Raw genomic sequence first — 24244 nt, forward strand, 5'->3', positions numbered from 1 at the left:
CTAAAATGCGATCCTGCTTCGAGGGGCTATTTCACGATGGATGAAGTTACGTTACATCGGGTTACGTGATGATGTACTACGTGATATATATCATGTGCTAAGCTGCTTTAACTGTCATGGATATGGTCATATTGAGAAGGATGTAAATTAAATATATTGGTAAACATGTACCAATCGAATGTTCTTTTACCTTTGTCAGATATATTAAATCTATGAGACGGAAATGAAGAGATACCGAACATAGAGCGAATTCCAAAATTTTCAAAGCTTTGCATATCGAGAGTAGCAGCAAATACCGATCACGGATATAAAAGTTTATGGCAAATAGAGTTGAGAAATGAGTGGTCTTTTGGTATTATTAATACTCTGCGTAGTTGCGGTAACTTTGAATCGACTCATATCTGAGTTTCTTATCTTATTAAAATTCCAGGTAAAAACAGTATTCTTTTTGATGAGCACTGGATTTGACAAGTCATATCGAATACCTACCTAAGCAGTAAGTTAAGCCCCGTACACACTATGCATCATGATGCTCGCAGTGTTAGATGGATGCATTGAAAAACGACTTTTTCAACATGAAGCCGCATCACCAATGTGTTGATGGGGCAGAGCCATTTCAATTTCATTACTCAGCTCAGTGATGCACGAACATTCAGAGGGGGAGGATGTCCACTCACCACCACCCACCAAACCCTTGAGTGGACAAGGACTAACACTACATTTCATTGAATTACTGAAGGAACATCCATCTGTTTGGAACATCAAATGCAAGCATTACAAGATGAGAAATATCAGGAGTGCAAGCTTGGAAACCATAAAATCAGAGTTATTGAGTTTTATAAACTGTACATTGCGGAATGAAGACATTATTATAAAGCTGCACACCCTGAAGACACAATTCTACAGGGAAATGTCTGCAATCAAAGCATCACAGAAGTTTGGAGCTGGCACGGAAGATCTCTACACTCCGAAGTTATGGTGTCTTGATGAGCTGCGTTTCCTGTAATAAAAAAAATATTTGTGTACTTAGTACCTATATTTGAACCTTACTTTCAAATAATCCTCCCCAAGGACATTATAGATGGCTTCACAGGTTTCGGGGATGATTAGCCCGAGGCTCTGTTTTGAAATCCTGGTTGAATATTGGAGGCTTGCATACGATCCTCCAGCTGCAAGAACGAGCTCCTGGTGATATGCTGTCTCGAAAGCTGGTGTCTGCTTACAAATATATGGTTAATTTTTTTCCCAACAATTTATAAAATGCAAGGATTGGCATTCTTGTGTAATTTTCAAAGTGTTGGATTTTCGACTTGTAGCTCCAAAAATATTTTACTGAAGCTTCCCTTCAGAGGTCGCCGAGAAAGCCATTGCTTACACCACAATGTTCTACTTTTCTTCCTCAAAAGTTTCTTTTTTGCAGCACACAGAGCAATTACACCCCACAGTAGTCTCTCCTAGCAAAGTACATCATCGGCTGACATCCTGCCGTTGAAAGCTGAACTGCGAGAACAAGTGAGCATTGTTGCAGTACAGCTTGGCCGCTATTATTTTTTTTCAACACCATTACTGCACCACGTAGCTGATAAATGATGGCAAAGTGTGTACCATGCTTAAGATACAGAGCTTCATACTCGTGGAAGAGAATGATTGCCATACGGTGCCTTCGACGAAAGTACTGACTTGATAAAGAAACATTACCAGGGTGCAACAAATCTACTAAGACATCCGTTCATATTCCTAGTGTTGCAAAAAAAACTTCTGTGGAGGCAGGAAAAAGACAGTTGTATTGGACAGGTCCCTTACAGGCCTTACGAGCCACGGTAGATCTGACGTTCAAGAATGATTCAGGTATTTGGTGAAAAGTATTTGCCCCATATTACGCTCATCATAAAAGGAAATATCCTATGCTCATGGATGGTGCCTCAAAGATTTTATCAACGCTGTACGCTTTCCAAGCACTGGACGCCGAAAAACTGTCTTCTTTACCTTGTGTCCAAGAACCGTGGAATTACAGGGACAGAAAAGTACAGGTTTGCTTTCGCCGGAGAGCCAAAGTTCCTCCATTTATTGATAGTAATCAGTAATAATAATGGAAAAGTAACGTGATGATAATAATACTCTTTTTGGCAGGCAATGTCTTAGTCAGGCTGGAGACACATAAAAATGTTGTCGGCGAATAAAAATTTTTATTATTTACAATTTTATGTTTATTACAATTTCGACCAACAAGAATTTTGGATAGTCAAAGTACGCTATGTTAGGGTCATTATTTCAATTTTACTTTGTTATTATTCTAGAAAGCAGGTGGGGTCATTTTTCGAAATAAGTCACTTGACAGGTTTTAATATACCCAGAAAAAAGAAGAGAAAAGTAATTGGCGGACTTTCACAATGTGTGTAGTACGTACGATAACTAAACTAAACAACCTGTCAAAATAAATTATACTTTATACTGAACATTTTTTTGTCAGTACAATGTTGGTTTATGTTGGGTAAAAATGAGTTTAGTGACCTATTTATATACATTTTAATAGGGGATTTGATGTGTTCAGCCAAACATTGAATGATAGATATTTCGAAGTACGATAACTCTCCGTAGAAGCTCGTAGAATGACGCAAAGACTTCTGGGAAATCATACCGTCAACATGTCGGACATCGAATGGGGTAATGGGATCCACATGTTCTTACAATATTTGTCATTTTAAACGTGAAACATAATGTTTAGGGCTTGCTTTGATTGAAAATAACTTGAATTCATTTGTTCGTCTCGGCAGATGTGGACGATTTCGAGCCGCCTCCGAATAAGGCTCCGGCATCGACAGACAAATGGGAGGGAGAAGATGAGGAGGAGGAAATTAGGGTAGGTCAGAAGTATGTTCATTGCTTACGGTATTCCTGTGGTGGTGTTTTCTTTCAGACTCTTAACACTGGGCGGCTGGATGCTTTTGTTAATAAATGGGTTTTTTTGGTCTTTGTGATTTTTGCCTTATTTTACCAAAGAGGCTATCCTGTGGTGATTGGTGTCCTTTGTTAGCCTAACCCCAAGGGTTTGGCTAAATGGTAAACTATAAAATTGCGTAATTTCAAATCCCATGGTGGGGTGAATTTACGAGAAAGCATGGCCTCGTACCATGAGATGCAAGGAAGGGAACAGAAATTGATTACCCAATACCTACCTACTGTCGTGCTCCATGCGGAAATAGCCAGGTAGATTAGGCTATCCCATTTCTAAGTAGGTGGTAAATATGACAAGTGTATCTCGGAGAAGAGATATAAAGGAAAAGGTCCAGATGGGTTGTTTTTCGGGGGTTACAGGACATGCTGAACCTAAGTACAGGTAGGCCGATGCCATCAATCTGCATACTAGCCTACCTACACCCAAGATGAAAGTAAAAACAAAAGGTGAATAACAGAAAAATGAACATAGGTATATGTCATTATAAATAGTGGTAGATTTAAGCAAAATGTGGTAAGGTAATAAATATTACGGTCGCCAACATATGGGAATCAGGCTGCGATAGTAATTTCAGTTTTACCAAGATATAAAGCCTCAGAAGTTGGTAGTGCCGTCAGTGCACCACATTCGGTGCAATGTAGGCATTACTTAAGGTTCTTTGTAGTGTCCCTCAGGCCATAGCTGCAACCATTTTCATGCCTTTTACTGTACCTCCATTCACATTCTCTTTCTTCCATCTTAGCCTATTGTCCACCCTCTCCTAACAATGGTTTCATGGTGCAACTGCAGTTTTCCTCCTGTAACACCTTTCAAACCTTTTACTGTCAATTTACGTTTCAGCGCTGAATGGCCTTAGTTGCTCCAGTGCTTGGCATAATGCCAAAAATATATAATTGAAAACAAAGATATAAAAAATGGTAGATCTAGGGTACTTATCCACGGCAGCCTAGAATATGGCAATTGCAATTTTTCTATGCAGTTTTACCTACTGAACAAGAATTTTAAGTAGCTAATATTTATTCAGACGACTGTAATTAACCCCCCAGTAGCCAGTACTAAGCACGGCAAATTCCATTGGACCCCCCAATCCCTGGTGGATGTCGTATCCGCGGTTACGTTCTTTGCAGTCTGTGCGGACTGCTTCTGTAGAAATACCCAAAAAACATTGTATCTCCATAGTTTTGTTTTTTCTAATAGAACTCAGAATATCCTAGCCTTAGCTGACTACCTACAGGTTTGCATATGGTGTAGTGGTGCCAGGTTTCATTGTTGAGAATTCAACCTAGGCTCTATAGGCTACCTATAACCATTTAGTCACATTAATCACAAAAACCTAAAACTTTCTTAAGGTGTGACTCTGTCGATTGTGTGTTAGGGTAGCTATAACATTAATATAAGTGAAGTATAATATCCATATAATTTTGTGTTTATTGCATATCTAACCATTATTCTTGTTGACAAGAACTGGTTTTGGATATACATACCTGCATAGTACTGACAGCGAAAGTGTTTGAGAAGAAACCCAATTGAACCCCATACACTTAACATGTTTAATTATATTTATGCTAATCCAGAAATGGTAATATATAGTGAAAGATAGTTTCAGCTAGATGATGTGTGTGTAGCTTTGCCATCTTTCAGAACTACACATTTTCTACTACAAACCTGGGTACCATAACTTGGAAATATGCTACCCAAAACAGGGAGCCCATAAGTTGGGCCACTTGTTATTTACATGTCTGCTGCTTGCACATAAGGAAAGTATCCTAACCAAATGTTCCACCCCTAATATTACCAAGTAACATGATACAAAACTAAGCAATATCTGCCCTACCCTATTAAATATGCTGTATTAAAATTTTTCAGGTTTTTACATTTTAAGACAGGTGCAACTGGTTTTGGCAGACAAGCTAATGGGTAAGAGAGTGTGGTAGTGATTAATTAAGACAGGCAAATATGGGTCTAGACTGTGCAGCCATATAAAAAGTTCCTTTATATTTATTAATTGTGTGGCTTTAAGCACAACCCTTATGGACCTGTGAGTGTGAGTGGGCTAATCTAAATAGCTTTCAGCCTGCACCCTCAGTGATCAAAATGCCACTTATGTTGCTTCAAGAACAGGGGGTCAGAGCAGCCCATGGCTACAGTTCCCATCAATGACAGACTTACAAAAAAAAAAAAAAATCTTTGGGTGAATAACTGATTAAACAAGACCATTTTCAAAGTGTTTATGGGACCTGAACAAATTTTATTGAATACCATTCATCACCTGTAAGGGAATGCCATTAGTGCACTTCACATGGTGCACTGCAGGCATTACTTAAGGTTCTTTGCAGCATTCCTTCAGCTCCTAGCTGCAACGCCTTCCATTCTTTGCACTTTAGTACCTCCCTTTATATTCTTTTTTGTCTTCTTTACTTTCCATCCTCTCCCAACAATTGTTTCCTAGTGCTTCTGTGAGGTTTTCCCCTATTACACCTTTAGAACAGTTTTACCCTCAATTTCCCTTTCAGAGCTGAATGACATCATAGGTTCCAGCATTTGGCTTTTGGTCTAAGTTTTATATTCCTTTCTGTTCTAATAATATTCATCGGTTGTAGGATTGCTTTTGCCAGATATTAGTGCAATGCTCCAGTCAGAAAAGCAGAAAACCCTTAAATTACAAAATATGATAATGTGTGGAAAAAAAATATGAATATGTACATACCTCTATCAACAGTGTCAGTCCACCATAGGTGGGTAGTGCCATTAGTGCACCACATGGCAACGGATATTTATAGTCTTCCTTCAACTACTACCTACACCCGTCTTTCATTTTTTTTTTTTAGAGCCCGTTTTCAGTCATGCTTCCCAGTCTCTCTGACTCTTAATGCAACTGTGGGTTGTCTCCATGGGCCACCTTGGATCCATGTAGTACATCATCTTTATATTCTGGATCTCTTTATCTTGTCCAACCACTCCAATTCCCTCGTTTTACGGTCTGAAGCACTTAATGCCAGAAAATGCCTGTGCTTGGCTTGACAGCTTGAATGTCATAAAAAAATAAAAAACTTGAAAAGCATGAAAATATGGGAAAGACAGTTACATACAGGGGTGCATCCTTACCCACACCAGGGTGCTGGGTCCTTACCTGAGCAGAGACCTTCCCCTTCTGCCTTACTTAGCCTAATTTATTTCTCCTTGTCCTTACCTGGCTGGAGGCTTGGCCCGCTCACCACCTTATGTGCCCTAGAATAAAAATATATACAGTATATGGGGATGAAGCCTAATTTATTGCATATTTTCCTTACCTAGCAAGTACTGGCAGAAGTTTCTGCAGAGCGATGCTGCCAAGTATCCGGGCAAGCTGAGTGTATGTGATCATGCAGACAAGACGCTCAGGGTGTTTCTAGTTTGCTTGGTTTGCTGATGGGAATATGCACATGAGCACTCTCCTGTAGTCTCAGTTCAGTATCGACTGACCATATGAAAGTACATACTGAATTATGGACCACTATTTCTAGCAGTTAGAAGTCAGCATTGAATTGTTAATTAGTGATTGGTACTACTAGATTTGATTGTTTATGTCTAATGTTTGCTTACCCTGACAGACTGGCGGGTCTTTCTTTTTGAAGAAGTTCCAGTTCATGCTTTAAAGAATCTGTTGGGACCTGAGTGTTCTATTCCAAGAGAACTCTTCAGAGAGGCCATATAACCTCTCTTTGCAAGATCATTAAACTTATTATGAGCTTAATGATCTTGAGAAAGTAACCTGTGCTCCTTTGTTAAGCTTACTTAGCCAATAAAGCATGCTCATAGAGTGCACTTACAAGGCAAGTTAGTCGTTCTGACTGCTGTGGCCCTGCTTGGTTGCAGTGTCTTGGACCAGGATCAGGTTAATTGTTTGATCAGATCAGAAGGTTCACTGGTGTCCAGTAGATCAAGTAAGTGTCTTAATAGACTTGACATGCCAGTGGATTCGTATACAGGCAGTCCCCGAGTTATGATGGGCTTAGCTAAGACGTCCTGAGTTTATGGCACTCTTCCAGTATACAGTGAACCCCCGTTTTTATTGTAGTGTCTTACCGAACAATTATAGAGCCGTGATTTCCACGAGCGGCAGGATACTAAATTCAAATTTAGCGCGTCGGCGTCGCCAACACTGGTGGTGATGACGTCATCTCCCTCCACTCGCGGGAGAACCAGGTACAACTGCCCAGGTGAATCCAATTCTTTTCCTGCCGGCGTCCGGTGAACATCGGTGGTCGGTGCGGTTGGATGACTTTGCTTCGCTTTTTTTCTTGTGGAATTGATCTTCGGAATTGGTGAAGTACTCTTTTTTGGCGTTGTTGTTATTTTGCTTTTTATTTAGGCGTTGCCATGTCGGATTCTAGTCCGTCGGGAGTTAGGTTTTGCATCTCAGGATGTAAAACTAGATTATCCAAGTTAGAATATGATTCTCACACTAAATGTGTTAAGTGTAGGGGACAGGTTTGTTCAGCAGATCGAACATGTAACGAGTGTAGTGATTGGACTAATTCTCAATGGAAGTTTTTTTAGTTCATACTCGGAGAAATTAGCTAAAGACAGAATTAGAAAGCAGCGCTTAGGGAAAGTAGACTTAGCTCCGCTTCGTCTTGCGATGCTTCTGTTCCTTCTGTTTCTCCTCAAATTGTTATGTCTCCTTTAACTACACCTCCTATTCCTCCTACTAATCCCGCTTCTCCGGCTTCCCGTGTAGTTTCTTCCGACACCATTGCCAGTCTGGAATCGAGGTTAGATCAGAAATTTTCGGTACTAGCGAATACGGTTTTGCAACTTGGTAATTCAGTTAAGACGTTTTTGGAGAAAGCGGCTTCAGGTAAGAGTGTAGTTGAGGGTGCGTCTGTCTGTCCTGACACGTCTCCTAGACAAAGGTCACTGTCCAGCTCCCCCGCACCGGGGAGAAGACATACCGGAAGTCCAAGGGAGTCGATCGGGATTTGCCCACAGACAGGCGCCTCTCTTGTTGAGCCTGTTGCGCCTCAACAGGGCTCGGTTAAGCGTTGGAAAGGTGTTGCGGTCAGACGCCTTTCGAATGATTCAAGCGATTCGTCTCCGGTCGCGCGGCGCTCTTGGCGAGATTCGCCCGTTTCGCGTCCCTTAAAGAGGCGTTCAGGCGCCGATTCTTCGCCTCCTCCAGTCAAGCGGTATAAGGAGCCTGAGAGTAGGGTTGCGCCTCGGCCGTTAGCGTCTTTTCGTTCGTCGCCTCAATCTGTGCCTTTTTCGGCTCCATCTACTAGTAGAGATTGTGGTTTTAGCGCTGTAGCTAGCAGTTTCTAAGGGTGTTTCTTTAGGCGCTTTTTCGTCTGTTACGCCTGATGCGCCTGTTTCGCCTCGAATTTCGGCGGCTCCGAGCGAGGCGCAAGTAGTTTTTCCGCCTCCTGCTGAACATTTAGGCTCTTCCAAGCCTACGTTAACTGTTTTTGATTCGTCTCTGGCGCCTTTGCGCAAGCAGTTAGAGATGTTAACCAACTGGATGAATGAGTCCAAGGGTGGTTCGAAACCTTCAGATCCGGTTGTAGTTCCGTCTACTTCTTCGGCGGTATCGGAGAATGAAGAAGAAGTAGAGGAGGAGGATTCACATCACCTCTCGTGTTATTCACGTCTCCTTAGATTTCTTCTGGTATCTTAATCCAGATTATTTTGAGAAAGCGGCTCCGCGCTCCCCAACTTCGACTTTTTGATGAGGAGGAAAACTTCAGACCCTCTCCTCCCAAAACTTGTTCTATCTAAAGCGGTTAGACATTCGTTGAAAGAGACGGAGAAATGGATGTCTATGAAAAGAGACTTAGGGAAGGCTCTTTTTGCTTACCCTCCCTCTAAGTTGCTTCGTAAGAGGTATAGGTTTTATGTAACTGGGGAAGCTCCTTCTCTGGGAGTTTCTGCCTCCTCCCAGGGAGACTTCTCCAGTTTAATCGACTCCTCTAGAAGATCTGCTTTCGCCGCAGCGAAAGTTTTCTTTACAGCGCCTGAGTTGGACCACGTTGTAAAGAATCAATTTAAACTTTTGGAAGTCTTTAGCTTCCTTGATTGGACTATTGGCGCTTTAGCGGCCAAGATCGAAGACTGTCCTTCTCTTTCTCAGGAGTTAGCGGAGGATTGGATTGGTGTTCTGTCCTGTGCGGACAAATCCATTAGGGATGGATGTGATGAGTTAGCTTCGCTCATCGCCTTTGGTACCCTTAAGAAAAGGCAACTTTGGTGCTCCTTTGCTTCTAAAAGGGTTACGTCCCAACAGAAGTCGGCTCTCTTGTTTGCTCCTTTTGTGAAAGATAACCTCTTTCCAGACGATGTAGTGTTGTCAATTTCGTCTGCGCTAGATAAGAAATCTACTTCGGATTTACTGGCACAGTCTACTAAGAGACCTAAAGCTCCTGTGGAGACTGTCCTTCGGTTTCTCCTCTGGCCCAAGTGCCTTTTCGAGGGAGAAAACCCAAGCGCTTCTTTCGGCCGAAATCGAATTTGCGACCTCAGTCTAAGGCCTCGGCCAAGGTTAACAAACCTTCCAAATGAAAGCTCGGTTCTTCATGCACCAGTGGGAGCCAGGCTGGCTCTTTTTTGGAGGAATGGGAAAACAGAGGAGCAGAAGCCTGGGTAGTGCAAGTACTCAAGTTCGGCTATCGTATTCCTCTCGTTTCACCTCCCTCGCTCTCACCTGTGCCAATTCCATTCCAGGCATACTCTCCGGGCTCAGACAAATTTCAGGCGCTAGTCGCAGAAGTGGAAGCGCTTGTTCTCAAAGAAGCGATAGAACAGATAGAAGGGGATTTTCCTCCAGGCTTTTACAATCGCCTTTTTGTAGTTCCCAAGTCATCAGGGGGCTGGAGGCCAGTTTTGGATGTGAGCGCCCTGAACTTGCATGTCCAGAAAACAAAATTTCATATGGAGACCACTCGGTCGGTTCTGGAGTCCATCAGACAGGGGGATTGGATGGTCTCTCTGGACATGCAAGACGCTTATTTTCACATTCCGATACATCGCGAATCTCGGAAGTACCTGAGGTTCATGTTCGAAGGCAAGGTGTTTCAGTTTCGGGCGCTTTGCTTCGGACTAGCGACCGCTCCTCAAGTTTTCACCAGGGTTCTATCCCCGATAGGAAGCTGGCTACACATATTAGGAGTAAGAATCTCCCTCTATCTGGACGATTGGCTTCTCCGGTCGGAATCAGAGAGTCGGTGCATGAAGGACCTTGGAACAACTCTGGATCTTGCCAGAAAGTTAGGAATTCTGGTCAACAAACAGAAGTCCCAGTTGGTTCCATCTCAGAGCATCCTTTATTTGGGGATGATTCTGAATGCTCAAGTTTTTCGGGCTTTTCTGTCCCCGAAGAGGGTTCAAGGCTGTCTGGAGACAGTTCAGGAGTTCTTGGATAAAAAGGTAAGTTCTGCCAATCAGTGAATGAGGCTCCTGGGCAAATTGACGTCAGTGGAGAAATTTGTGACGTTGGGAAGACTGCACATGAGACCTCTGCAGTTTTTCCTGAGAGCCTCTTGGTGCAGGAAGACACAACCAGACTCGATTACCTTTCCTGTCACAGATCAAATAAAAGAGGACCTAAGGTGGTGGCTCTCTCGAGCAAGGTTGGAAGAAGGGTTAGATTTACGACCCATCCTCCCGAACCTACAGTTCTTTTCCGACGCATCGGACACAGGTTGGGGAGCCCTACTGGGAAATCAACGGACTTCAGGAGCTTGGTCGGAGAAGGAGAAGAAGTTCCACATAAATGTAAAGGAACTGTTAGCAATTTTCTTGGGGCTCAGACAGTTTCGGAGCTTAGTAGAAGGTCGAGTAGTGGCAGTGCATTCCGACAACTCCACTGGCTCTCTCGTACGTGCGGAAACAGGGGGGGACTCAGTCTTTCTCTCTGTACGAAGTAGCCAAGGATCTCCTCCTGTGGTCAAACGAAGCGAAGGTTCAGCTAGTCCCGAGATTTGTTCCGGGAAAGATGAACGTCCTGGCGGACGAGTTAAGTCGTCAACAGCAAGTGTTACCTCTGGAGTGGACTTTGGACAACAAGATTTGTCAGAAACTTTGGCGCCTTTGGGGACGACCGTCAATAGACCTGTTCGCGACATCAAGGAACAACCGTCTTCCTCTCTTTTGTTCTCCAGTCCCAGATCCTCTAGCTTGGTCGGTGGACGCAATGCTGTTGGATTGGTCGGGTCTGGAAGCTTATGCATTCCCTCCGTTCGGTCTAATAAGAGAGGTGCTGAACAAGTTTCATGTCGCACAGCAATGTAACGCTAACGTTAATCGCTCCCTTTTGGCCCAGGAAGGAGAGTGGTTCCCGGACCTTCTCCAGTTGTTAGTAGACTTCCCCAGACTTCTTCCTCCAGAGAAGTGGCTTCTCAAACAACCTCACTTCAAGAGGTTCCACCAAAACTTGTCCGCTCTAGCTCTGACAGGGTTCAGACTGTCCGGAATCTTGTCAGAGCGAAAGGATTTTCAAGAAGAGCTGCAGAAGCTATCGCTCGTTGTAGGAGAGAGTCTTCTAACAAACTCTATCAAGGGAAGTGGAGAATCTTCAGAGAGTGGTGTAGAAGTGCTAAAGTCTCTACTTCTGCGACCTCTTTAACAGAAATAGCAGATTTTCTGCTATTTCTTAGGAACTCTAAGAAACTGGCTCCTTCGACGATCAGAGGATATAGAGCCATGCTCTCTTTGGTTTTTCGACATCGAGGTTTGGATATTTCCTCCAATTCAGATCTGTCGGACCTCATTAGGTCTTTCGAAACCACTAAGCTCCCGCAAGATACAGTGGCTTGGAACTTAGATGTGGTGCTTAAGTTCCTCATGGGGCCACCGTTTGAGCCTTTGAAGTCGGCTTCACTCAGGAACTTGACTAAGAAGGCACTCTTTCTTATTGCACTAGCTTCTGCTAAGCGTGCAGCGAATTGCACGCTATAGACAAAAGAGTCGGTTTCTCTCAAGGCAATGCTGTATTTTCGGTATCTTTGACCTTTCTAGCCAAAAATGAGAATCCTTCTAATCCTTGGCCGAGGAGTTTTGTGGTAAGGAACTTATCTGATTTAGTTGGACATGAGGAGGAAGAAAGGCTCTTATGTCCAGTCCGGGCTATTAAGCAGTATCTGTTTGCCACTAAGGGTATTAGAGGACAATCTTCTAAGCTCTGGCGGACCTCGGGCGTTCAAAATCCCTCTCGTCCTCTTTCTAAGAATGCTATATCGTTCTTTATTAGAGAGCTTATCAGGGAAGCTCACTCGCAGTCCGAGAACGACAATCTTTCCGTTCTGAGAGTTAAAGCTCACGAGGTTAGAGCAGTGGCAACTTCTTTAGCATTCAGAAAGAATTTATCTTTAGCTTCGATTCTTCAGAGCACGTTCTGGAGATCGAATTCGGTTTTTGCGAGTCATTATCTCAAAGAGATAAAAACGGTTTTCGAGAATTGTAAAACGTTAGGTCCGGTGGCGGTTTCTGGCATGGTGTTGGGAGAAACGGCACAGGGGTCGTCACCTCTATGCTAACTTTTCACCTTGAATAGGTTGTCGAGTTCAAGGGAAGCTGGGGTACTGAGTACCTGGGATACTCACCAGTCTGTTAGGTCAGATTTTACAATGGTTGGGTATATATGTTTTTAAATCTGGTGTTGGTGACAAATGTTTTGTATGATTGAATTTCTGGTCTTAGCCCAGGGCAAGGGCAATCTTTGTTGTTACTATCCTCCGTCAGTCAGCCTTGACTCGCTTGAACTACGGAAGGATTCCACTCCTGTAGAGGCTAACTTTGGTCAAATTCCAATTCCTCTACAATAGTAAGAAGAGCACCGACCAGAGGCAGTAACAGTCTGCTGTAGCTCTCTTACAAGGTAAGGTACAACAGACACCTTGAGTGTTTACTGGTATTGCAATAAATGTAACCATTTAAAAATACTAGTGGTCCACTGAATCCCACCTTCCCATAAATGTGTAATCAGCTCTATAATTGTTCGGTAAGACACTACAATAAAAATGAAATTTTCATTATTAAAATTGAAGTTTTTTGATTGTAATACTTACCGAACAATTATGATTATACCCACCCCCTCCTCCCCTTAGGTGGACGGACTGGGCAGAAAGAATTGGATTCACCTGGGCAGTTGTACCTGGTTCTCCCGCGAGTGGAGGGAGATGACGTCATCACCACCAGTGTTGGCGACGCCGACGCGCTAAATTTGAATTTAGTATCCTGCCGCTCGTGGAAATCACGGCTCTATAATTGTTCGGTAAGTATACAATAAAACTTCATTTTAATAATGAAAATTTCATATTTGCGTTCTCCCGATTCGCTCGCTCACACATTCACAGATTACTCTTGGGAACATTTCCCCACATTATTCCCGGAAAATTTGCCTTTTTGTGGTATTTTTCTATGAGAAATATCCAGATATTCCTGTGTGTGTGTTTTTTTTTTTTTAATCAAATCTTCATAAAATGCACTTTTTGTGATAAAACTATTAAAAAAACCAAGTTTTTATTGTAGTGTCTTACCGGACAATTATACAGCCGTGATTTCTACGAGCGGCAGGATACTAAATTCAAATTTAGCGCGTAGGCGTCGCCAACACTGGTGGTGATGACGTCATCTCCCTCCACTCGCGGGAGAACCAGGTACAACTGCCCAGGTGAATCCAATTCTTTTCCTGCCGGCGTCCGGTGAACATCGGTGGTCGGTGCGGTTGGATGACTTTGCTTCGCTTTTTTCTTGTGGATTTGATCTTCGGAATTGGTGAAGTACTCTTTTTTTGGCGTTGTTGTTATTTTGCTTATTATTTAGGCGTTGCCATGTCGGATTCTAGTCCGTCGGGAGTTAGGTTTTGCATCTCAGGATGTAAAACTAGATTATCCAAGTTAGAGCATGATTCTCACACTAAATGTGTTAAGTGTAGGGGACAGGTTTGTTCAGCAGATCGAACATGTAACGAGTGTAGTGATTGGACTGATTCTCAATGGAAGTTTTTTAGTTCATACTCTGAGAAATTAGCTAAAGACAGAATTAGAAAAGCAGCGCTTAGGGAAAGTAGACTTAGCTCTGCTTCGTCTTGCGATGCATCTGTTCCTTCTTTTTCTCCTCAAATTGTTATGTCTCCTTTAACTACACCTCCTATTCCTCCTACTAATCCCACTTCTCCGGCTTCCCGTGTAGTTTCTTCCGACACCATTGCCAGTCTGGAATCGAGGTTAGATCAGAAATTTTCGGTACTAGCGAATACGGTTTTGCAACTTGGTAATTCAGTTAAGACGTTTTTGGAGAAAGCGGCTTCAGTAAGAGTGTAGTTGAGGGTGCGTCTGTCTGTCCTGACACGTCTTAGACAAAGGTCACTGTCCAGCTCCCCCGCACCGGGGAGAAGACATACCGGAAGTCCCAAGGGAGTCGATCGGGATTTGCCCACACAGACAGGCGCCTCTCTTGTTGAGCCTGTTGCGCCTCAACAGGGCTCGGTTAAGCGTTGGAAAGGTGTTGCGGTCAGACGCCTTTCAAATGATTCAAGCGATTCGTCTCCGGTCGCGCGGCGCTCTTGGCGAGATTCGCCCGTTTCGGCGTCCCTTTTAAAAGAGGCGTTCAGGCGCTGATTCTTCGCCTCCTCCAGTCAAGTGGTATAAGGAGCCTGAGAGTAGGGTTGCGCCTCGGCCGTTAGCGGGCCTCGTTCGCTCGCCTCAATCTGTGCCTTTTTCGGCTCCATCTACTAATAGAGATTGTGGTTTTAGCGCTGTAGCTAGCAGTTCTAAGGGTGTTTCTTTAGGCGCTTTCTCGTCTGTTACGCCTGATGCGCCTGTTTCGCCTCGAATTTCGGCGTCTCCGAGCGAGGCGCAAGTAGTTTTTCCGCCTCCTGCTGAAATTTAGACTCTTCCAAGCCTACGTTAACTGTTTTTGATTCGTCTCTGGCGCCTTTGCGCAAGCAGTTAGAGATGTTAACCAACTGGATGAATGAGTCCAAGGGTGGTTCGAAACCTTCAAGATCCGGTTGTAGTTCCGTTCTACTTCTTCGGCGGTATCGGAGAATGAAGAAGAAGTAGAGGAGGAGGATTCACATCACCTCTCGTGTTATTCACGTCTCCTTAGATTTCTTCTGGTATCTTATCCAGATTATTTTGAGAAAGCGGCTCCGCGCTCCCCAACTTCGACTTTTTTGATGAGGGAGGAAAACTTCAGACCCTCTCCCAAAAACCCAAAATTGTTCTATCTAAAGCGGTTAGACATCGTTTGAAAGAGACGGAGAAATGGATGTCTATGAAAAGAGACTTAGGGAAGGCTCTTTTTGCTTACCTCCCTCTTAAGTTGCTTCATAAGAGGTATAGGTTTTATGTAACTGGGGAAGTTCCTTCTCTAGGAGTTTCTGCCTCCTCCCAGGGAGACTTCTCCAGTTTAGTTGACTCCTCTAGAAGATCTGCTTTCGCCGCAGCGAAAGTTTTCTTTACAGCGCCTGAGTTGGACCACGTTGTAAAGAATCAATTTAAACTTTTGGAAGTCTTTAGCTTCCTTGATTGGACTATTGGCGCTTTAGCGGCCAAGATCGAAGACTGTCCTTCTCTTTCTCAGGAGTTAGCGGAGGATTGGATTGGTGTTCTGTCTGTGCGACAAATCCATTTATTAGGATGGATGTGATGGAGTTAGCTTCGCTCATCGCCTTTGGTACCCTTAAGAAAAGGCAACTTTGGTGCTCCTTTGCTTCTAAAAGGGTTACTTCCTCCAAACAGAAGTCTGCTCTCTTGTTTATTTGCCTCCTTTTGTGAAAGATAACCTCTTTCCAGACGATGTAGTGTTGTCAATTTCGTCTGCGCTAGATAAGAAATCTACTTCGGATTTACTGGCACAGTCTACTAAGAGACCTAAAGCTCCTGTGGAGACTGTTCCTTCGGTTTCTCCTCTGGCCCAAGTGCCTTTTCGAGGGAGAAAACCCCAAGCGCTTCTTTCGGCCGAAATCGAATTTGCGACCTCAGTCTAAGGCCTCGGCCAAAGGTTAACAAACCTTCCAAATGAAAGCTCGGTTCTTCATGCACCAGTGGGAGCCAGGCTGGCTCTGTTTTGGGAGGAATGGGAAAACAGAGGAGCAGAAGCCTGGGTAGTGCAAGTACTCAAGTTCGGCTATCGTATTCCTCTCGTTTCACCTCCCTCGCTCTCACCTGTGCCAATTCCATTCCAGGCATACTCTCCGGGCTCAGACAAATTTACTGGCGCTAGCCGCAGAAGTGGAAGCGCTTGTTTTCAAAGAAGCGATAGAACAGATAGAAGGGGATTTTCCTCCAGGCTTTTACAATCGCCTTTTTGTAGTTGTCCCAGTCATCATTGGGGGCTGGAGGCCGGTTTTGGATGTGAGCGCCCTGAACTTGCATGTCCAGAAAACAAAATTTCATATGGATACCACTCGGTCGGTTCTGGAGTCCATCAGACAGGGGGATTGGATGGTCTCTCGGGACATGCAAACACTTATTTTCACATTCCATACATCGCGAATCTCGGAAGTACCTGAGGTTCATGTTCGAAGGCAAGGTGTTTCAGTTTCGGGCGCTTTGCTTCGGACTAGCGACCGCTCCTCAAGTTTTCACCAGGGTTCTATCCCCGATAGGAAGCTGGCTGCACATATTAGGAGTAAGAATCTCCCTCTATCTGGACGATTGGCTTCTCCGGTCGGAATCAGAGTCGGTGCATGAAGGACCTTGGAACAACTCTGGATCTTGCCAGAAAGTTAGGAATTCTGGTCAACAAACAGAAGTCCCAGTTGGTTCCATCTCAGAGCATCCTTTATTTGGGGATGATTCTGAATGCTCAAGTTTTTTCGGGCCTTTTCTGTCCCGAAAGAGGGTTCAAGGCTGTCTGGAGACAGTTCAGGAGTTCTTGGACAAAAAGGTAAGTTCTGCCAATCAGTGGATGAGGCTCCTGGCAAATTGACGTCAGTGGAGAAATTTGTGACGTTGGGAAGACTGCACATGAGGCCTCTGCAGTTTTTTTCCTGAGAGCTCTTGGTGCAGGAAGACACAACCAGACTCGATTACCTTTCCTGTCACAGATCAAATAAAAGAGGACCTAAGGTGGTGGCTCTCTCGAGCAAGGTTGGAAGAAGGGTTAGATTTCTTTTTTTTTTTTTTTTTTTTTTTTACGACCCATCCTCCCGAACCTACAGTTCTTTTCCGACGCATCGGACACAGGTTGGGGAGCCCTGCTGGGAAATCAACGGACTTCAGGAGCTTGGTCGGAGAAGGAGAAGAAGTTCCACATAAATGTAAAGGAACTTTTAAGCAATTTTCCTGGGGCTCAGACAGTTTCGGAGCTTAGTAGAAGGTCGGGTAGTGGCAGTGCATTCTGACAACTCCACGGCTCTCTCGTACGTGCGGAAACAGGGGGGGACTCAGTCTTTCTCTCTATACGAAGTAGCCAAGGATCTACTCCTGTGGTCAAACGAAGCGAAGGTTCAGCTAATCCCGAGATTTGTTCCGGGAAAGATGAACGTCCTGGCGGATGAGTTAAGTCGTCAACAGCAAGTGTTACCTCTGGAGTGGACTTTGGACAACAAGATTTGTCAGAAACTTTGGCGCCTTTGGGGACGACCGTCAATAGACCTGTTCGCGACATCAAGGAACAACCGTCTTCCTCTCTTTTGTTCTCCAGTTCCAGATCCTCTAGCTTGGTCGGTGGACGCAATGCTGTTGGATTGGTCGGGTCTGGAAGCTTACTGCATTCCCTCCGTTTCGGGTCTAATAAGATGAGGTGCTGAACAAGTTCATGTCGCCACAGCAATGTAACACTAACGTTAATCGCTCCCTTTTGGCCAGAAAGAGTGGTTCCCGACCTTCTCCAGTTGTTAGTAGACTTCCCCAGACTTCTTCCTCCAGAGAAGTGGCTTCTCAAACAACCTCACTTCAAGAGGTTCCACCAAAACTTGTCCGCTCTAGCTCTGACAGGGTTCAGACTGTCCAGAATCTTGTCAGAGCAAAAGGGTTTTCAAGAAGAGCTGCAGAAGCTATCGCTCGTTGTAGGAGAGAGTCTTCTAACAAACTCTATCAAGGGAAGTGGAGAATCTTCAGAGAGTGGTGTAGAAGTGCTAAAGTCTCTACTTCTGCGACCTCTTTAACAGAAATAGCAGATTTTCTTCTATTTCTTAGGAACTCTAAGAAACGTGGCTCCTTCGACGATCAGAGGTGATATAGAGCCATGCCTCTTCTTCGGTTTTTCGACATCGAGGTTTGGATATTTCCTCCAATTCAGATCTGTCGGACCTCATTAGGTCTTTCGAAACCACTAAGCTCCCGCAGGATACAGTGGCTTGGAACTTAGATGTGGTGCTTAAGTTCCTCATGGGGCCACCGTTTGAGCCTTTGAAGTCGGCTTCACTCAGGAACTTGACTAAGAAGGCACTTTTTCTTATTGCACTAGCTTCTGCTAAGCGTGTCAGCGAATTGCACGCTATAGACAAAAGAGTCGGTTTCTCTCAAGGCAATGCTGTATTTTCGGTATCTTTGACCTTTCTAGCCAAAAATGAGAATCCTTCTAATCCTTGGCTGAGGAGTTTTGTGGTAAGGAACTTATCTGATTTGGTTGGACATGAGGAGGAAGAAAGGCTCTTATGTCCAGTCAGGGCTATTAAGCAGTATCTGTTTGCCACTAAGAAAGGGTATTAGAGGACAATCTTCTAAGCTCTGGACCTCGGTTCAAAATCCCTCTCGTCCTCTTTCTAAGAATGCTATATCGTTCTTTATTAGAGAGCTTATCAGGGAAGCTCACTGGCAGTCTGAGAACGACAATCTTTCCGTTCTGAGAGTTAAAGCTCACAAGGTTAGAGCAGTGGCAACTTCTTTAGCATTCAGAAAGAATTTATCTTTAGCTTCGATTCTTCAGAGCACGTTCTGGAGATCGAATTCGGTTTTTGCAAGTCATTATCTCAAAGAGATAGAAACGGTTTTTGAGAATTGTAAAACGTTAGGTCCGGTGGCGGTTTCTGGCATGGTGTTGGGAGAAACGGCACAGGGGTCGTCACCTCTATGCTAACTTTTCACCTTAAATAGGTTGTCGAGTTCAAGGGAAGCTGGGGGTACTGAGTACCTGGGATACTCACCAGTCTGTTAGGTCAGATTTTACAATGGTTGGGTATTATGTTTTTTAAATCTGGTGTTGGTGACAAATGTTTTGTATGATGAATTTCTGGTCTTAGCCCAGGGCAAGGGCAATCTTTGTTGTTACTATCCTCCGTCAGTCAGCCTTGACTCGCTTGAACTACGGAAGGATTCCACTCCTGTAGAGGCTAACTTTGGTCAAATTCCAATTCCTCTACAATAGTAAGAAGAGCACGACCAGAGGCAGTAACAGAACAGTCTGCTGTAGCTCTCTTACAAGGTAAGGTACAACAGACACCTTGAGTGTTTACTGGTATTGTAATAAATGTAACCATTTAGAAATACTAGTGGTCCACTGAATCCCACCTTCCCATAAATGTGTAATCAGCTGTATAATTGTTTGGTAAGACACTACAATAAAAATGAAATTTTCATTATTAAAATGAAGTTTTATTGTATACTTACCGAACAATTATGATTATACCCACCCTCCTCCCCTTAGGTGGACGGACGGGCAGAAAGAATTGGATTCACCTGGGCAGTTGTACCTGGTTCTCCCGCGAGTGGAGGGAGATGACGTCATCACCACCAGTGTTGGCGACGCCTACGCGCTAAATTTGAATTTAGTATCCTGCCGCTCGTGGAAATCACGGCTGTATAATTGTTCGGTAAGTATACAATAAAACTTCATTTTAATAATGAAAATTTCATATTGAAATTTTTAGGGGGGTTTTCTTGAGTTTTAAGTAACAAAATAAGCAGTTTTCAGCATTTTTATAGGAGTTCCAACTATTTGTGGGGGGTGTTTGTCTAGTACGCATCCCCCTTGAATACCGGGAACCTCTGTATTCATCAAAAATTATTTCTTGGGCACATTCTGGGTTTATGACGCCAATTCAACGGAAGAAATATGGTTCCAAAACAGCAGAATGGTCAAAATTTGGAGGGTTTTTATGAAAAAATCACCAAAAATTAAGTTTGGGATTTTAGGTTACAACAACTTTCGGCTTATGATAGTGTCAGAAACCCCGTCATAAACTGGCGACTGCTTGTATTAACCCTTATAGGCCAGGGGGAATTTTCATGAAGAATACCCCAAGATGGAGTACACTTTAAAGTCAACCAATTAAAAAAAATAGTTGGAAAGAGGATAATAGGCAAATGCACACAGTAGTATAAAGAAAAAAAATAGGAATGTAAATATTTCCAATCCTGTGTGGCGCCTCTTCCATGTTAGCTGCAATACTGTTTGTTATTATGATTGAAGACATAGACAATAATGTGAAGGATTCGGTAGTGAGTAGTTTCGCAGATGACACAAGAATAAGTAGAGAAATTACTTGTGATGAAGATAGGAACGCTCTACAAAGAGACCTTAACAAAGTATATGATTGGGCAGAGGTAAATAGGATGGTATTTAACTCTGATAAATTTGAATCAATAAATTATGGAGACAGAGAAAGAAAGCTATATGCATATAAGGGACCTAATAATGAGACCATCACAAATAAGGAAGCAGTTAAAGACCTTGGTGTGATGATGAATAGGAACATGTTATGCAATGATCAAATAGCAACTCTGTTGGCAAAATGTAAAGCAAAAATGGGAATGTTGTTACGGCACTTCAAAACAAGAAAAGCTGAACACATGATTATGCTTTATAAAACATATGTTCGTAGTCCACTTGAATATTGCAATATGATATGGTACCCACACTATCAAAAGGATATTGCACAAATAGAGAGTGTACAAAGGTCCTTTACAGCTAGAATAGAAGAAGTTAAGGACCTAGACTACTGGGAAAGACTACAATTCTTAAAATTATATAGTCTAGAAAGGAGAAGAGAACGCTACATGATAATTCAGGCATGGAAACAGATAGAAGGAATAGCAGAAAATATCATGGAACTAAAAATATCAGAAAGAGCAAGCAGAGGTAGATTAATAGTGCCCAAAACTATACCAGGAAAAATAAGGAAAGCACACAGGACATTAATCCACTACGCACCAGCATCGATAATGCAGCGTCTATTCAATGCGTTGCCAGCTCATCTGAGGAATATATCAGGAGTGAGCGTAGATGTGTTTAAGAATAAGCTCGACAAATATCTAAACTGCATCCCAGACCATCCAAGATTGGAAGATGCAAAATATACCAGAAGATGTACTAGCAACTCTCTGGTAGACATTAGAGGTGCCTCACACTGAGGGACCTGGGGCAACCCGAACAAGATGTAAGGTCTGTAAGGTAAGGTAAGATATACTAATAGTAGTGAGGTTTACATGTCCTGTCCAGTAATTAGGTTTTTTTTTCTACATTATTTTGCACTCACTATTACAGCTCACATAATATTGTAACAGATAAGAACTAAAATTTCCCAGTCGGCCAAATGAGGCCTGATTAGGGAAACTCCGAATAAGCATGAGATGAATAGATTGAGATCACACCTTCAAGGCACCTCAGATGCAAGGCTAGCAAAATTGATGTAGTTTGTCTCAGGTTTCCCCTGTATGTTAACAGTCTACCCCCACGATTCGAGGACTCGCCTATCTGCTGATTTTTCTACGGGCCATAAACCCATTAGTACTCACAGAAAATCACCTATTCACTGTATTTTTCACCGAGAAATATCAACCAATTGCTCTGTTTTAATATTTTTGTGACTAAATTCACTTTTTTTGATGAAACTATTAGAATACTCCTATACAAGCAGTCCCCCGGGTTACGATGTTCCGAGGTTAAGGCGCTTCTCAATTATATTCATCAGACATTATTTCCAGGGTTACGACGCCTACAACGCTCGTCTGGCAGATGAAATATGACACCAAAAATACAAAATAATTAGTAATTGAAGGTTTTTTGGATGAAAAATGCAATAAGAATGCAGTTTACATAGTTGGAATGCACCTAAATTATTAAAAGTAAGGTTTTGTTACGATTTTTTATGATGTTCCGGCTTACGACGCGTCTCAAGAACGGAACCCCCGTCGTAACCCGGGGACTGCCTGTATTCGCAGAGTTGAGCTATTTGCAAGAGTGTGGTACCCATCCTCTGCAAATACTGGGTGTCTAATTTATGTGAGAAACTGCATTGTGTTGAAAAAGTATGTAGTTTCCTACCTCTGTAATATAGGCATTAAATTTAGTTATATAATCTAATTAATATAAGCTGTTACATGTTTTAAAAAATGATAAACGGTAGCTAATTACAGTGAAATACCTAATGCAAAGTAAGTAAATAAATTAGGTTCTGACAGCTCCAAATGTAGAGACATGAATGATTGAAAGAATCCGTTTGCTGGTCTTTGACATACCAGGGTGGTGTTAAGTACAGTCAGCCCATGAAGGATTGACATAGTTTCTTAATTCATTCTTTGTTATGGAAATATTGCCATATGCAGGTGCCAGATTATTTACTTAATAAAATATTTCCTTTCAAAGGTGCTATACTTGAAATAAATTACATTAAAATTAAGTACAGGCAGTCCCCGGGTTACAACGGGTTCAGCTTACGACGTTCCAAGGTTAAAGCGCTTTTCAATTATATATTCATCAGAAATTATTTCCAGGGTTACGGCGCCTACAACGCTGATCTGGCACAAGAAATATGACACCAAAAATGCAAAATATAATCAATATTTGAAGCTTTTTTTTGATGAACAATGCAATAGTTTTGAATGCACCCAAAGCATTAAAAGTAAGGTTTTCTTAAGAATTTTGACGATCAGCTTACGACGATTTACGGCTTACGACGCGTCTCAAGAACGGAACCCCCGTCGTAACCCGGGGAAGGCCTGTAGATTTATTCAATGTATGAAAGATAATTATTTTGCAAAGTAAGGAAAATATATACTGACGAGTCCACAAATTCTAATTTTATTCTCAGCTCTATCTTCGAGACCGCATAAGCATTTTGAAGTTGGCTTTGCTGCCGCTTGAGTCTTGATTGTACCTTACTGGGGTGTTGTCATTTCGTCTCCTACAGCCGATAAATAATACATTAGGATGTCAATATTCTTTAATAGCTATGTGTAATCAAACTAATTTTGTCCTTTGATCAACTAAATTACTTGCATGACACGTTTAATATGGCTAAATTTCACTTGTGATTTTCACACATTATTAGCCTGGGTCTATTTTCAGCAGTATACTGTCAGATATGTAATGTGAATGAATATTTAAATCAACAATATCTATATTAACTGCTTTATTTGATTATTCCCATTATTCTTTTTTTTTTTTATTGGCCATGTTCTCCTTTTTTCTTGTCCCTTTCATAATTACTTAACCCTTAAATGCTGAAGCGGTATTTTAAAAATCGTCTCCCGTATGCCGGCGGCATTCGCGAGTGAGCGCCGAAGCGGAAAAAATGTTTTTTTTTTTTTAAATCACAGCACGCTTAGTTTTCAAGAATAAGAGTTCATTTTTGGCTCCTTTTTTTGTCATTGCCTGAAGTTTAGTATGCAACTATCAGAAATGAAAATAAATATCATTATCATATATAAATATTGGGATATATGACCGCAAAAAAAAATTTAATATATAATTGTTCACAAATCGTGCTGTGAGCAAAACAGTTAATTAAATCTAACAAGTTAATTTCTGTTGTTGTATTGTACACTAAATTGCAATCATTTTGGAACACATTGTAAAACAATCAACGCAATACAGAGAAAATATTATCACAAAATGATGCATGAATTTGTAACGCGCGGACGTAAGAAAAAGCTTTTTTAAAAAATTCACCATAAATCGAAATATTGTGCTAGAGACTTCCTGTTTGTTGCAAAATGAAGGTTATTGATTGAATATTACTAGACTGTAAGTGTTGTAGCTTACAATTGCAGTTTTCGACCATTTCGATCGAGTTTAAAGTTGACCGAAGGACGAATTTTTTCTATTTATCGTTATTTATATGATATTTCAAAACTGATAAAAGCTACAACCATGGGTAGTTTTTGGTTGTATATTCTACATGAAATTGCATACATTTTCACATATAAAACTTTATGTAACGGCTAATTTAAAATGGTGCAAACATTACGACAATTGGACGAAAAAATGTCTGTTTTATGCATTCAACTTACCTGGCAGATATATACTTAGCTATAGACTCCGTCGTCCCCGATAGAAATTCGAATTTCGCGGCACACTCTACAGGTAGGTCAGGTGATCTACTGCCCCGCCGCTGGGTGGCGGGAATAGGAACCATTCCCGTTT

General features: G+C 42.4%; 1 protein-coding gene and 1 long non-coding RNA gene across 2 annotated transcripts in view; one reads left to right on the forward strand and one right to left on the reverse strand.

Moving 5' to 3' along the window:
* LOC135207339 (eukaryotic translation initiation factor 3 subunit J-like) overlaps positions 1-24244 on the reverse strand; it is a 190284-nt gene that overhangs the window by 120283 nt on the left and 45757 nt on the right. The window lies entirely within an intron of this gene.
* On the forward strand, positions 1856-2928 carry LOC135207116 (uncharacterized). The gene is made up of 3 exons (XR_010312881.1): positions 1856-2030; positions 2534-2664; positions 2775-2928. It is a non-coding gene; the product is annotated as an uncharacterized LOC135207116 (long non-coding RNA).

This window comes from Macrobrachium nipponense, chromosome 32, assembly GCF_015104395.2.
Source record: "Macrobrachium nipponense isolate FS-2020 chromosome 32, ASM1510439v2, whole genome shotgun sequence".
Taxonomy (NCBI): Eukaryota; Metazoa; Arthropoda; class Malacostraca; order Decapoda; family Palaemonidae; genus Macrobrachium; species Macrobrachium nipponense.